The following is a 15,584-nucleotide window of genomic DNA, read 5'->3' on the forward strand; positions in this document are numbered from 1 at the left end:
AGTTTATATGTCAGAGCAAGAAATAACTTCAAATAATTTCCATGACCATTCTGCAAGTATTTGTGGAAGGATGCTAACACCGAGAAAATAATACTTATGGAAGATGCAAAGCTAGGAAGAACTCACTGGCTTGATTAGGAGAGAGCACGATTCAATGAGCTTAGGGGTGACACTCATCTCACCGTTGATTTACTACACCAAATTCATCAGGACAGTGAATAAAATGGAAGTAAATGAACTTCCTTGTAATGAACAGCACGGTGCTACCAATGGTATTCCACAGCTTTGGGGTGCCACTGCCAAATGTCCCTTAACAAGGAGCTGAACCTCATTGTGAAGGGCAGAGCATTTGTGGGAGGAGGTAGGACCAGACAAGCATTGGAAAGGTAAGAAATCATCCCTCAGCCCCCATAAGATCCTTCCTCCACAACAGTATCAGAAAGATAGACTTCTCTTTCTCTCAGAAGCTCTGGAAGGTGCTGAAGATGCTCCAGCTTAATTATAAGGCCATGCAGCAAACATTCTCAGGAAAGGTGTGCGTATATGCAGTGTGTCTAAGGAAAAGCATGACCGAGAGGCTTTCTCCTGCAGCCATCTGGCAGAAGCTCCTGGCAGCATTCCCCATGGCACAGCACTCCTTCAGCAACTTTCCCTGCAGCGTGGCTCCGCAACCTGCCCTGGGCTGTGCTGCCTTAGCTTGGGGGTGTGCACCACAGTCCTAGCCAGCAGTGCTGAATTTTGGTTCCTGCTGTGCTACTCAGGAGCAGGGATGAGAGCAGGGAGAGGAGCAGAGCACAGGCCCAGCTTGGGTCCTCTCCTGGAGGGGCTTTATTCCTTGCACATCCTTGTATTTGGGCTTATGTGCACACGGAGCCCAGCATTGCTGAGCAGGGAGTCCATACATGTAAGGTTTTTGCTCTGGTTTTGACTAAACCTAGTAAGTGGGTTCTCTCTGACAAGGATTGACCTTTATTTAGGAGAAAGGGCTTGATATTGAGTATGCAGCCGCAGACTTTTGGTTTTGGAAGTAGGGTTGCTGGGAATTTTTTCAGCCTTTGTTCTTTGCTCACAACCCTTGCTAGTGCAACCGCTCCAAGCACAGCATGTCCATTCACACAGCTTTCTGCTCAGTGCCCCCACAGCACTGCAAAGCAGCACCAGTCCTTGTGAAATAGGAGCTCCATAATTCTGGGCACGTATCCCAGAGGGTTTATTCCTCCTCTGCTTATGCCCATGGACGTCATTACATCATTAAACTGCAAAAACCTCTTGCAGCTACTACTAGCTGGGAACTACCCAGCATGGGGTTAGAGGAGCAGGTGCTGGTGTTGCTGTCAGGGAAGCATGTATTGCTGTGGGAATGGTGCTGACAGTCCAAAGCAGGCAGCTGGGTGATGCACAGGTTTCTGACAGATTTGTACAGCTAAGCTTTCTGATTGCAGCAGAGCTGCTGAGAAGACCCAGCTGATGAGTCTTCACACACACATACACAGATACTCACACAGAGCAGCTGTAAGAGTTCACCCAAAAGCATAAATCAAGAGCCTGGATCATCACTAGAGAAGGTCTGCCCATGTTTATATGGTGTGGCTAGCAGGGACCTAGGATGACAGGACCTACCAAAAGCTAGACCTGTTTCATCTAATGAAAAATGTAGCTCTTACTCCAACAGCTTTGACAGCAAGGGTCACGCGATTTTTTTCTGTTCTCAGAAAATGATCCCCCCATCAGCTTTCTCAGCTCATGGAACTTTTCCCTGGGCATTTCTATGAGACTGGCTCCATTCTACCAAGAGTTAATGTGGAATGAGTAGAAAGTATATACTTGGAAGGCTGACAAGGATATGACAAAGCTGGATGCTACTGAGTGATATCTGGTCCTGTGAAATGTGAACCTCCTGTATTTTTTGCCCCATAGCTAATCCTAGCCCTGAAGACTCAATGACTGGTAGAAAGGAGAAGCCCAGGGTCTTGAATGTGTTAAGGTCAGCAAAATGCAGCAACTCATGGCTCAAAAGGGAAGGGGGTTTTGTGTTTCTTCCTTAAAGGTAGGTGCTAACCATGCTGAAATGCAATGTTATTATGCAGCCTGGCAAGATTTCAGTGATTTTATTGACAGGGCATTTTGTTATGTTTATTAGATTTGTCAAAAAGGCATTTTACAATGTTTATGAGCTAGCATATAAATTTATAAAACTTTAACACTTTTGTCAAAAATAGCCTTTACTGAAAATCAAATACTGCAAGTAGTGAAACCTCCTATCAGGCAAACCCAGGCAAAATTTTCCAAGAGCCCAGGCACGGACTCATCCACAGAAGAGTCTGTCAAGCACTGTTGGCAAAACCTGTACTGTAAAGCACTTGAATAGCTGCTGGGTACACCCTGCAAGACTGCAAGGCTCCCAGGTGGGTGTTCTGGCACAGCTCTTAGATGTGGCACTTCTGTCTGATGGCCTTGCCTAAATACAAGCGTGGGAGTCACAGGGCATTTGCTGGTTTTGTTGCTGTAGCCTTGCAGGAGGAAGGAAAGAGCTTCTGGGTTGTGTTTTGGCGTGGGTACTGCTGTCCTCAATAACAGCTTGTCCCTGTGGACTCTAGAGCGCAACAGGACTGGGGCTGATGTACTGCACAGGAACAAGCCACAGGCACATCCTGCACCAGCTCTCTGCTTCTGTTTCCACTCTAGAAGCCCCTTCTGCAGGCTTTTTTTCATTACTGTTGTAGCTTTTAATTTTCTGCAGTTCAATTCTGTCTTCTGCCCCTTTCAAGGAAAAAAAAAAAAATCAGCAAGCTCCCCTCTTTTTGCTTTGTTCATCCTCTGCAATACCATCAAGAGGATGTGAAACACTGGTTCTCTTCCCTTCCCCTTCTTTCTTAGGAGGTTTATCTGGCACTCTGCCAGTGATACTTTCCCCATTCTTGTGGGCTGTGATATGGCAGCAAGGAAGGCTGAAGAAATGAGTAAATCATTACTGTGTCAGCTGGGATCTCTGTAGCAGCCATGACAACACTTTCAAAGTGATAATTTTGGAATGCCATCATCAAGTCTCTTCTTCACGCAGGGGGAGGCTTATTGGCAATAAAATGTTCCCCATACTGCTTCCCTTTAGAAAAAGAGTCCTAAAAGGAAGGCAAGGTGGAGGGGGTGAGAGGTATTGGGAGGTTATCCGTGGAGAAATCTGTGGAGTAAAGGGCTGGAAGAAGAGCGAGAAGCAGGAGTCAATGAAGGCACCCTTGCATGTGTGTTGAAGCAGGTTGTCTTTATGCTGGAGGAGTTCACCATGGCATGAATGGGGTCCTAGAAAACAGAGAATCTTCATAACCCTGGCCAAGTTAGGACTAGTCTCCCCTTTGCCACCAGCACAGGCCAAAGTCTGCACACCCCCTTCAGTACCAAGTATCAGACCCAAAGCCTTGGAAAAGAGAAAGGTACCCAGAGCATTGCCAGAGACTTTGTTTATGGCCTTGGGGATTTTCCTCCATTTCTGCCAGAACTCTATTCCTTCATTGTTGCAATGAGCTATGTCCTTAGGGGATTCTTCTCCACTCTTTCATTTTGGTATATACTCATATAATTCCAGATCGCAGGCATCAAGTTTAGGGCAAATCCAAGCAGCCTGCTCATCCCCCTGGGTGTAGGATGACCCATGACTTTTGGATGGTACCTCATGTATGCTGGGCAATGGCATTGCAAGGCGTGGCACTGTATATGAGATTTTGAGAGTAAGATTTTTACAGCCTACTGTCGGGTGCACACACCATTAGCCACATCACATTAGCTTCACCTTTGATCTGGTGAGACCCTACAGGTGAACAGTGAAACAGCCTTAGTGTGAAGCAATATCACATGGGACATCAGCAAGATGCTCTACAGAAGGGTTCAAAGTATAAATGTGCCCACACAAACCTTTATAGGCTAGAGCTCATACAAAGATTTTCGCAAAAGACATTTTTGTATTGAATCCAATCAATGAAAAATGAACATTGACTTTCTGTAGTTCACTGTGAGAATTCAAAGTGTTTCGGGTTTGTAAGAAGAGGGTAGTACAAAAGCATAAATAAAATAAACTGGCCATTAGGTAGCGTTTGTCATGTGGCTGTGAATAACTGAAAGCATGTGAGCAGCACATGCAAGACAGCCACATAACAAAGGATTTGGGAGAAAGGGTTGATCTTTGGGAGAAGATCAGAAAAAAATGTTAGAGCTTATTCGTCTTATGAATTTATTTAACCCTCTGACTGCTTGTTTTTTAAATCAAAATAAAAGATTACTGGTAGACCTCCATGATCCATGGATGATGTACTCAGGACACCTCATTCAGCACTTTAGGATGGACCCTTTGGACTGAATATGTTCTTGGCATAATCCCAGTGACTTCCACAAAGATGTACCCCATTTCCACAGTGCTGATTTTGTCCACTCTTGTTGACCCCACATAACTGCACACTGCACTCTCACAGTAGGGAAGAAGCATATTGCGTGCCAAGACTGCAGATTTAAGGGGTAAATAGAATGGAAGGCATGACTGCAATTTCATTAATTTTACTTATGTCTGGACAAACTCAGAAAGCTTTCTAGGCATGGTTTTGAAATGAGGAAATATTAAACCACTTTCTTTATTTTATTATTATTTTTTAAATCTATCAACTCTGCCCCTGATTGAATATTTTCCACATCATTTCAGACTCCAGGATTCATAGTCAGTCAGACAGGACTTTCAGAGAAGGCTGTCCAAGTACCTGGAGGTCAAAGCATAAAAGTCTTGGAAATGAACTCTCCTTGATATCTGAATGTTGTTAGCAATTCAGAAATGTTTCTTGTCCACTGGCAACCACACTGTGCCTATGGTCTTCATGATTTCAACTACCTCAACAAAGAAATTTTGCTTCACATGTAGAGGTGGCTAATGCCATAACTGTTGAAGGCCTGAGATCCATTCATGTTTGGAGCAGTGTTTACTGTGGAAACAACTCTACTGCATTATTCTTTAGGGCTTATAGAAACAAACCAACAGGGGTGGAAGAAAATAAAAGCTGATCAGCCCTCCCCAGGGCAGCTTTCATGACTTGTGGTGGGATAGGAATGAGTCTGTGTAAGCTCAGTCCCACTTCCCTCTTCCTTCCCTGTGTGCTGTCCAAGATACTTGTGCATCTTTTCCCTGAGTCGTTGAATTCTCTGTCTGTATATGATGAAGTCCTTGATGCTCCTGTAAATTATGCAGAACGAGTATGTGAGAGACTGAAAGTACTCCTAACTACTCCCTGGGCTGGCAGCTTGAAGCAGAGCAGCTTGCAGGGGAACAGACGGCAGCGTTCAAAATATTTGGGCTCCCTAGAGCCAGAGGTTTGAGTCCCAGCAGGGCCAATTCAGCTACTTGTTCCCAGTTGCTTTACTGCAGTCCACAAATCTTCTTGTCCCTAATGCTCTAGACAAGACCTTCAAATCCTGAGACCGTGCCTGGTTTGTATGCCTGCAATACATTTTGTAGCACTCCTGGTGAAGGCTGGGGTTTCCCCAGCGTTTTGGGGTAATGTTTGCACCAGGAAAGATCCAAATATCTAATTGGCAGGAATCCTAGACCTTCTGGGGAATACATTTCCCGGGGAGGTATTCAATAGATAAAATGCTCTGCCATGTATATATCAATATTTACAATTCCTAGGACCAAATCTGGAGTATCTTCTTGCATAATTAGAACTCACACATATTTTGACAGTACTAAGTAAGCACGTTGGGCCTCAGCTACAATTTATAATGTGCTTTGGGATTAAAGGTGTCCTATAAATGTAAGATTATTATTAATAACAATATCATTGCAAATCCCAGAACAGTGAGCTAGGAGCAGATACACAGTATTTTGCATGTTTGTTAAACCAAATATAACCACTACAGGAGACTGAGTTATTCTCACCTTTTATTAGACTGAAGCAGAGAAGCAGTGTGAACAAATATGATTAAAAAGACCCTCTGGATTAAATGTACCCCTGATTGCTCTTGCAAGCCAGATATCAAATTTTGTGCTGTTTTCTAGACGTTTTTTACTCTACAGTCTTCATCTGATTTTACAGTCAGCACTACTTCAAGCTTATTACATTTGTAACAGGATACAAATACAGCACCATTAATTTAATTTTATTTACATTTCAGAGTTATTCAGATAGAATAAATTGAATGGAATTTGATTGAAACTGTCCTGCAGGACTGACTTTAAGCACATTCAACAAGAGTGCTTGATAAATAATGGCAGCAGTCAGTACACAAAAGACACCCCCTTGGACTGGAGGATTTGCAGCAGTCATTAACAGATGAGAGAAAAGAAACACTGCCAAGAACAGAGCTAAGCTGAACACTTCCTTTTGAAGTCCAGTTCTTACTGCAGCCATCTTCAGATGAGACCTCTGCTACAGAGGATGGTGACCTTCCACATACAGCTCTGTCTGCGACCTACAGAAAGCAGTCGCTATCCTGGGTGTTTCACTAGCACAGCACTCAGTGTTCAAGTGAACATTTATATAAGAGGAAGGAGAAATATCAGTGCTTGTTTTGCAGTGACCCTTGGAAATCCTAGTTAATGATGGAGAAGCTGTTGTATAGACACTTTGTGGAACCAACACGCATTCCCAAATTCAAATCAAAAGGACAATGGATGTGTCTGGGCAGACAGGGAAGCGGAAAGAATGAATGGACTCGTGTTTGTCAACGTGATGGGGAGTGGCCAAACCACTGTCAAGCTCTTCATAGGCAGCATGGTAAAGGTAGGGTTTTAGAAGAGGTTTTGCAAAAGGATAATGAGGGGGTTTCACACTTCTTTACCAAGATTCCTCCCAGTATCACCAGGGAAGACAGCACAGAAGTGTTTCTATAAAAATGTTAGCAAGTGAGAAATAGAGACTGACAGAATGATGAGAAGGGAAACGACATTGTCATAGCAAAGGAGAGCTCTTTGGCAGGGTGGGAAGGGCCTGACAGGAAAGATAAATAGCTTGTGTTTGATGGGGTAAAGAGGAGGAATGTAGTAGGGGAGCAAAGAATGTATAAAATCCTCAAGCTGATGGATTAGGAGGATGATCTTTACAGCAGTATTTTGCAGGGATGTGCACAGACTGAAATTACACTTGGCAAGACCAAAGAGAAGGGTGTTTCAGTAATCAAGATGCAAGGCAGTTTAGTTTTAGCCAGGTTAGATGAGGCCTTCTGATGCTTTTAAACAGGGAGGCTAGGCTACTGCCATGATCTTTCCTATCTTGCCGGGAAGTGAAAGGCAGAGTTTTGAACCACTTTTTTCCTATTAATTATTTTTGTTTAATTCTTAGCTGAATGTGTTTTGTTCCTGCTCCTGTCTGCCTGTAGCATTCGTAAGACAATCCCATTCACATGTGTGGGAGAAGGACATACCCTCAAAAGCTGTGGGCTGTAGAGTGTTTGGCATCCAGCCACCCCTCTAACTGATCTCATGTAAGCCCTGCAGGAGATTTTGAAGGTATCACAGTTAGGATAGACACATGAGATGTGTTAGTGACTATTTGGTGGTACCTCAGAGGTAGCGCTCCAGATCAACCTTCTTACAGAGCTAGCAGAAGGACAAAGAGGTTCTGTTTCAGACCACTAGGATTTTTGTGATCTGTCACAGTGGGGCATCTGGTTATGAAGAACTGAAACGGCTTTGCAATACCAAACAAATTGTCCATATAGTTTAATAATCCCTCTGTGATAGTGCCTGGTGAACTGCTTCTGATTAAATACAGGAAATGAAGCAGAAGACAAGTAGGAATGACTTGCCAACAGGGAAAGTTTCTTTCTAATTCTTATCAGTTAACAACTGGCCTAGGTCCTGAAGCAAGAGGGTTTATATCCTTTCATAACAAAAGAAAATATGTATTCTATTTAATGAGAACATCCCCAATTACATTATCCGTATAAATGTCTAATCCTTTTTTTGAATCCTACTAATCTCTTCGGCTTAATGTTATCTTATGGGAATGAGCTAATTAGGCATTGTATAAAATGTATTTCCTTTTAACAGTTTTATATGTGGTGCTTTTTATTTCCATTGAAAGTCCCCTCATCCTGGTATTCTGGAAGGGTGAATAGGACTGTCTATTTTTCCTCTTTCTACCACCCGCATTTTCCACAACCCAACCAGGAACCAGCTTCCTGATGTGTAACTTTTGGTGTTTTCCATCATTCCTCTGCTGAATAAAACATTCATTCACATCCTTTTACAATCTCTGCCACTTGTATCTGGGAGCCTTATTCAGTATCCTTACTGAAACAGGAAACCAGGGCAGGACAAGATCATGCTGCTTTCTTCAGCAACAGCATTACCATGATTGCAAACTGACTTGCCCCATACGCTAGGTAGATGTACTTTATTTGCATATTTGCTCACCCCGTTATGCCCTGAGCAAGTGAATCCCTTAAGCTGTCCCTTAATTCCCTTCCTGTGATGTTACAGCTCAAGCAAAACTCATGGAGGTGTCTGGGTAGTTTCCATGACCCCTTCTGGAGCATCGCTGTGTGCCTGCTGGTGTGGGAGCTGGCCCACCACCACTGCCTGCTGCCAGGGATTGCCTCTGCCATTGCTCCATCTCTGCCAGGTTTACGGAGACTATGGCAGCATCAGATCCACCTCTTACACCTCACGTTTCCCTCCCCTTTCCAAACCAGTGAATCACTGTCAGCTCAAAAACCGATTGCTTGTTCCTATGTTTTGTTTCCAGCTCTTTTGCAGGTGTCTGATGGCTCCTCCTCTCACCTTTCACTTGCTTTTTTAACAGTGTCATGGTATGGGGTTTTGAAAAGCATTTTTAAAGATCCAAATAAAATCTGACAACTTGTTCATATCCTATAACCCTGCAGTGGTGCTGGAGTCATGAGAGCAAAGCTTAGTTCTCACTAGAATATAAAGAGCCTGTATGGAGCAGAATATAGAAATTGTGAAGGATTTCTATACTCTGGATTGAGTACAGCACTTCTGGCTCTCATCCAAGTATCCTCACATCGATTTTTTTTTTTTTTCAGAGTTTGTACAGGAAGCCAAACAACCTTTCCATTGAACCTAGAAGTAAACTGATCACAAGCCAAAGATGAGTCCTCTCTTTGCAGCTATCTGAACCATTGCAGCAACATTTGTTGAGTTTGCCTTTATTTTTCTGGTTTTAATCTACAGTGTGTTGACAGCCCCAGAAAGATCCTTATTAATGGATTTTAATAGCAATGCAGCACTAAACATATATAGCACCTGCCACACCAAGGCATCCCAGTAGACCTCCCAAATAATAGAGTTTAAAGCTTCTGCTTTCAGGAGCCAAAGGCAAGGCTCAAGAGAGCAAAATTAAGTCTGGGTTTTAAAATATTGACAAGCTCGCCATTATTAATTTCAAGAGGAGAATTAATCACTGATGGACTGGATTGCAGAGGAGAAAGCAGGGCAGGATCGGCAGAGACAGCACTGATGAACTTGGAACCACACTGCTGGATGGGAACCTTTCAAACCCCAGGAACAAAAACCTTTGTTCAACATGCAACAATTGCATGATTACAACCGCTTAGCACACTGTAATTAAAATTAGTCATGCAGAAAAGTGACAAGAAGTCTGAAGTTGGCCTCACTGTATGCCTTTTTGAGCTTTCATGGGGTGCCTTCTATGCAGTGGTCTCAAAGCATTCTACAACTACTAATAGGTTACACCACTCTGGTAGCAAAAGCATTAGAGCTATTGCAATCCAACACACACAAAGATCAAATGATCTGTGCAAATGAATTCATAGCAGTACCAACAGTGAAAATCCAAGAGCTGTGATTCTGTTTCCTCATCTGCCCGTTAGACAATGAAGCTTCCTGAAACTCCAAGAGGTTGAAGCATCACTTGCATGACTTCTCTTTCACTTTGCTCCTAATCCTAGGAACGGTTATATGTGTGCTATTAAGGCTATTATAACATAAATTATGGTAGCCTTATCTGACATAAAGCAGGAACCATTTCCTTTCATCACTAGAATGTCATGGTTTTAAAGCCAAAGAAGCAGGAGAAGAATCAAAACTTGTTTTTCCTGAGCTGCCTGATCCTTCAGCAAAAAAAAATTAGAAAGTTAGAAACAGCTTGCAGGCCATCTGAAAAAAAAATACAGGGGGAAGCTGAAATGTTTAGAACATTTATGAACACAGCTTAACAGACCCTGGTAAGAGATTTTACCCTTTTCAATGGAATATGAAATCTATTTCTTAGCTATCTGCATGAGCTCATGAAAGCTGCTTCTGAACTACAGCTGCACAATTCTAGACAGGTCACCCATTCCAGTAGGAAATAGGGCACATGCACTCTGAATATTACAGACAATATATACTTTTTGCTTCCATATCTTTAAAACTTAAATGCATCTTCAAACGATTACAGCTATCTTCTTATTCTCAAGTTACTTATCACGTCTAATAAATCTGTGAGCACCAATCTGTGCATCAAGCCACAAGTTCCCATTTGAAACTCTTAAAATATTTTTTTTTATAATGGCAATAAATGATTTTGATTCAGGCAGCATAAGTAACTGTAACTTATAGATATTATGCAGAACTGAGCTTGGAAAAAGGCATTTTTATTTCTCTACTGTAAGATTGCCCTCCTTGATTTTCAAACTATTCTCAGACATTTTGCTGCCAGGCAAAAGGTGACATGTAAAATAAGTTATTGGAAGAAAAGGGTATGACTGAGCAAAAAGTACACAGAGAAAAGACAAAAAGAGCTTTTCTTTGCCAAAGAAAGTTTATAACTAAACTCAAGCAGTGCAAAAAAAACAATAACTAGTCTGGGGATTCAAACTAGTTTTGTCATCCAGTACACGAACTTCACCCGTCTTCAAGGTCATTCTCTCCTTCTGTCTCCTAAGAAGCCTACTTACAATCCTTTTTTTTTTTTTTCTTTTCAGCCTCTGTTGAAGGTGTGAGTAGGAACATAGCTCTGACTGAGCTCTTTTTGGCTAGGAACCAGTTAGTGCCCTTGAGCTTATCTACAAATCTGTAGCATGACTATGACTTCCTTTCACCTAGAGAGCATCTGACTCTGGAAACTAAAATGCTGAACTGGTGCTCTTGGGCTCTGCCACAGTTGTTTGGTGTCAGGAGAATCCAGTTGGGTAAATCAGGTAACAATTAGCAAAGACACACTTCTGTCATCTTCAGTTCAAGAAATTATAGGACCAGTGTCAATGTTGCCTAATGAAGAAGGTACAACTCAAAATAGGATGTGTTACAGTTAGTTCCTTCCAGCATTCAGATGAGAAAATGTAGATGTGTGTGTTTTTCTAAATTCCTAAGCACCACAGATGTGCGACATAAAACATGAGGCACACTGTATGTCAGAGCTCCCCCTGGTTCATGCACCATCCTGCGCAAGCCACGAAACAAGCAGTAAAAAAACTGCATGCTGTCCTTTCTGTCACCACATCCAAAGCTGGTGCAGTCATCAAAAACAGCTGACACTGATACTGAGTAGAGGAAAAAAAACAGTCTAGTATGGATCACAAATATCCAAAGGGTCAAACAGATGAAGGGACAAATAATATTCATAAGTATTGCATCAGACTGATGTGCCTATTCGGCTGGCCCTTCCTGAGGATGCTGCCCTCTGGGCAGGTGGTTTAGCAAGGAACTGAGAAGCAGCTTTTGCACCTTGCAGCTTAAGGGAGGAGAAGGGATGCTCACTGATTCTCTGGGAAAGAGCTGAGCTTTTTGTTAGAGGTTATTCAGGGCTAGCATGGCATGAGAGAGGAAGAGAAGGGAGAGTGAGTTTAATAAGTGGGTGCTTTATCCTCTTTTCTTTGATGGTTTTATACATGAAGAGGACTGTGTGTGTTTCATTCAACAGCCCAGTACTGCTAAGCGTTGTCATAACATAAAACACCAAGGCAGTTCTGCCTTGATAAAGTTACCAGCCAGAAACAGCGAGCGCAGAACAGATCAATATATAATGTGGGAGTCATCGGCAAACCACCTGCTTAGCCAATGTCTAGCAGCCTGTCTCCAGAAATAGACTACATGAGGCAAACACGGATGTAAGAGGTTCTGCAGTAAATAACTCTAGATGAAGCTCGAGCTAACTACTGGGAGTTTGTCTCTCACCCATTTTTCTACTGCCCCACCTGTGGCTGTAGTCCTTGTGCATTTTGCTTCAAGGTCGATTTTCAGCCCCATGGAAAGGAAAGGAAAGGAAAGGAAAGGAAAGGAAAGGAAAGGAAAGGAAAGGAAAGGAAAGGAAAGGAAAGGAAAGGAAAGGAAAGGAAAGGAAAGGAAAGGAAAGGAAAGGAAAGGAAAGGAAAGGAAAGGAAAGGAAAGGAAAGGAAAGGAAAGGAAAGGAAAGGAAAGGAAAGGAAAGGAAAGGAAAGGAAAAAGAAAAAAGAAAACCTATACATATTTTAGGATTATAAAGTAGAGCCTAGGTTTCAGTGTAAGCTGAATCCAAACTGGACACAGCTGAAACCTAGAGAGCAGAGTTTAATTTTAGTAGTCCTTCAATGCCACCACACAGCCTCCTAAGCCTGTGTTTTCCTGTCCCTCTATTGGCCCTGCTTCTTCACCGGCACACTAGAAGCCACCTGCTAGTTTCTAGCAAAGCTTGAACCCAAAATATCACAACATGCTCTATTTCTTCACTGCTCAGCTCTCTATAACAGCCTGAAATGACACGATCTGAATGGGTGGCTCGCTGGGCTGAGCACTCAGCCCTCAGTGCTCACTGGTGAGAGAAGGAGAAAAAGTGCATGGCTGGGGACATGCACCGACACCTTCATGAGAACAGCCATGGAGGCTGGCAAAGGAAAGCTTTGGGCAGGTGGATATCCTGCATGGGGGTAGGTTAAATACAGTACCACCACTCCACTGCCTGCTTTGCAACAGCAACCGTGGCCACGAGGTTTTCCCACAGCAAGGAGGTGCATGGCCAGGTGCTGGTAGAGGGTCGAAGAAATGAGAGAGCAGACTACCTTGAGAGAGACCTTGGCAACAGGAGGACCAAAAAAAGCAGGAACAGACCTTGGGACAGATTGTGTGATCAAGTGGAGCTGGAGATAATTGTATTTTAAAGATCTCCTGGGGAATGGGCTTAGAATAGAAGTAGCAGCAGGGTTGGATCTGTAGCTATGTAAATAGCTAAAGCTGCATTTGTTAGCAGGGAGAGGGAAATGGAGAGCTGGGTCTAAATAGGTAAATTTCTTTGTAACAGGTCAGTGCGCTGTTAGACAGATGTGCCAATACTAGTGGTGTAACACTGTCCCACACAGGCTGTTATAAGTCCCAGGGCTATACTAAATGAAATTGTTGACAGAAATACCAGTCTCCAGGGCTTATTTGTTCACAGCCTGCTGTTTGGGAATAATGCAGGAAGCTGGAGAAGAGATAATTTTGTAACCATCTTCTGGTATCTCAGTTCAGCACCATCTGGATGTTCACCCCAGTTTTTCCTTATTCCTGACTGAACGCTTCAGATTTTTTTACAGAGGAGAGACTTGCTGCAAGCTGTGATATTCATAAGCAGGATAAATGTCCAACAGCTGCCAGTGAGCTCTCCCAATTCATTCATATGCTGATCACTCAATAGGTGCCGAAATCTCTCTTCAGAATAAGAAGGTGGTTTTCTGTCAAAAGCCCAAGAAGAGTCATGCCGTCTCTTTTTTAGGGCTCTATAGGAAAATGGCATCCTGGAGGGTTTCTGTAGGCTAGAGAAGCATTAGAGCAGCAGTGGTAATGAGCCACACACCTGTTTTCAATCTGCCCTCTCCTTTTTTTCCTAAATTTGTTTAATTAAACCATTTGAAACCAACATAGTGGCATACGTGTGGCTGGTGTTGGTAAGTAGGCTACTAATATCTTTTGAAAAGTTTAAGCGATTAAATGAAGGCAAAACCACAAACCAGTGGCCATTCCATGCTGTAGGAATTAAAACACAACTTTCATTCTTTCTCTGGACAAATAATAATAAAAATAATGATTTTTTTTAAAAGTATGTTGTTGTGCATGTGCTGAGCTCTTCTCCATTTTTCTTGGGTATGCATACTGCTTACTGGCAGCTGTGAAAACCTGTGGTATCACATCTGTTATTTTAAAACTTTGTGATTTCTTCATAAATTGGTCAGATTGTACCATGGATCTGTACATACATGCTGCAGAAAGAAGGAAGAATAAAGATGTTGCACCCAAAGCTTGTAATGAAATATTTAACTCTTGTAATGATAGAAAGAAGGGTAACACCTTCCTCTGCACTTGACAGACAGCTCTACAGAGCATCACCTACCCCATCACAGCATGGCACAGCCTTCCTGTGATGGTGATTGTGAGGACACGGGTCCCCACTTTGTCATTTCAGTCCAGCCACAGCACAGACAAGTGCATTTGCTAGCTGCCCCTGCATGCATGCAAACCAACAAGGTTTTGAACCCCTTGCTGGAGAGCCCTCCCCATCTTCTCACAGACGTTGCACAGATGCAGTGTGCTGCAGAAAATAGGAGCTGCATCCAGCAGGCCTTGCAGGCAGCACAGCCATGCCTTCAGTGCACCAGATGTGTGCTCCAGCGATGGCTCAGCATGCATCCAGGTGCTTTGATTTCGGCATTTAACTTCTTGAACCAGAGCAGTGCATCTGGTTTTCTTTAAAAAGGGATGCTTGGCCTGACTGTGCTGATCCTGGATGCAAGAGCAGCTATCTCACTCCATGCAATAAGTCAGCATGGCCAGAAAGCACTGGGGTAGAAGGGAGAGGGACACAGTGTGTGGCCTTCCCTCTGGGCCCAAAGGAGGGAGGTGATGGGCCCACCCCAGAGAGGCAGGAAACCACCACTGAGCATGATTAATGGCTATCAAGACTTACTCACAATCATGCTGTCTGGAGGATTTGTCTGACCTCTTGATCAGAGAGATGAATGAGTTCATGTTAGGAAGACCCTTCTATGAATTGCAGGTAATGATAGCACTTCACTAATTAGCGCAGGCAGCTCCCACCTCAGAGCTCTTGTCTATAAATTGCCTCCAAAAGCCAGTAGAAATTCCTGGATAAGGTTTTTTAAGCTTTTCTCTGAAACCAGGAAAGCAGAAGCCTTTCTTGCTTGCTAGAGAAATGATTAGAAATAGACCAATAGAATAGGAAAACAAAGCTGTTTGACCCAAATCCCATTTTGAGGTGTCAAAGAGAAACTGTTGTATCACTTCAGAAATATACACTACTACAGACAAAGCCACTATTTCAGCTTTTCCCTCGGCCTCCTTGTGCTTCTCACATCCCCGTTAGCCACTGCTGTGGGGGTTAATAAAGGAACGAGTAAGCTCAGCAGCAGGCAGTGCAAGTGACGGTCCCAAACGTGCAGACCAGCGTCAGGAGGCTAATTGCAACAGTATGAGCTTGAGGATCCCTGCTCAGAAGTCTCGCAACTCTAGTATTGCTTGCCAAGAGCTCACTGATACCTTCTCTTTTCCTATCCTCCTGTTACTCTTTTCTGCATTGCCATGGTTTCAGCCTGTGGTATTTCACTGAACTATTTCCAGCTTGTTAACCATTGACCTGTCCCTATGGTACACCTCCTCCTGTCTCCTGCCTTCAAAA

The 15,584-nt window shown here is 43.2% G+C and overlaps 1 long non-coding RNA gene across 1 annotated transcript; it reads left to right on the plus strand.

The window, feature by feature from the left end:
* Positions 1-79: 79 nt before the first annotated feature.
* Positions 80-12,187, plus strand: LOC309877103. Its single transcript, XR_014317315.1, has 3 exons — positions 80-386; positions 6,148-6,755; positions 9,022-12,187. It is a non-coding gene; the product is annotated as an uncharacterized lncRNA (long non-coding RNA).
* The last annotated feature ends 3,397 nt before the right edge of the window (positions 12,188-15,584 follow it).

Source organism: Aythya marila (genome assembly GCF_965140915.1).
Source record: "Aythya marila genome assembly, chromosome: 3".
NCBI classification, from domain to species: Eukaryota; Metazoa; Chordata; class Aves; order Anseriformes; family Anatidae; genus Aythya; species Aythya marila.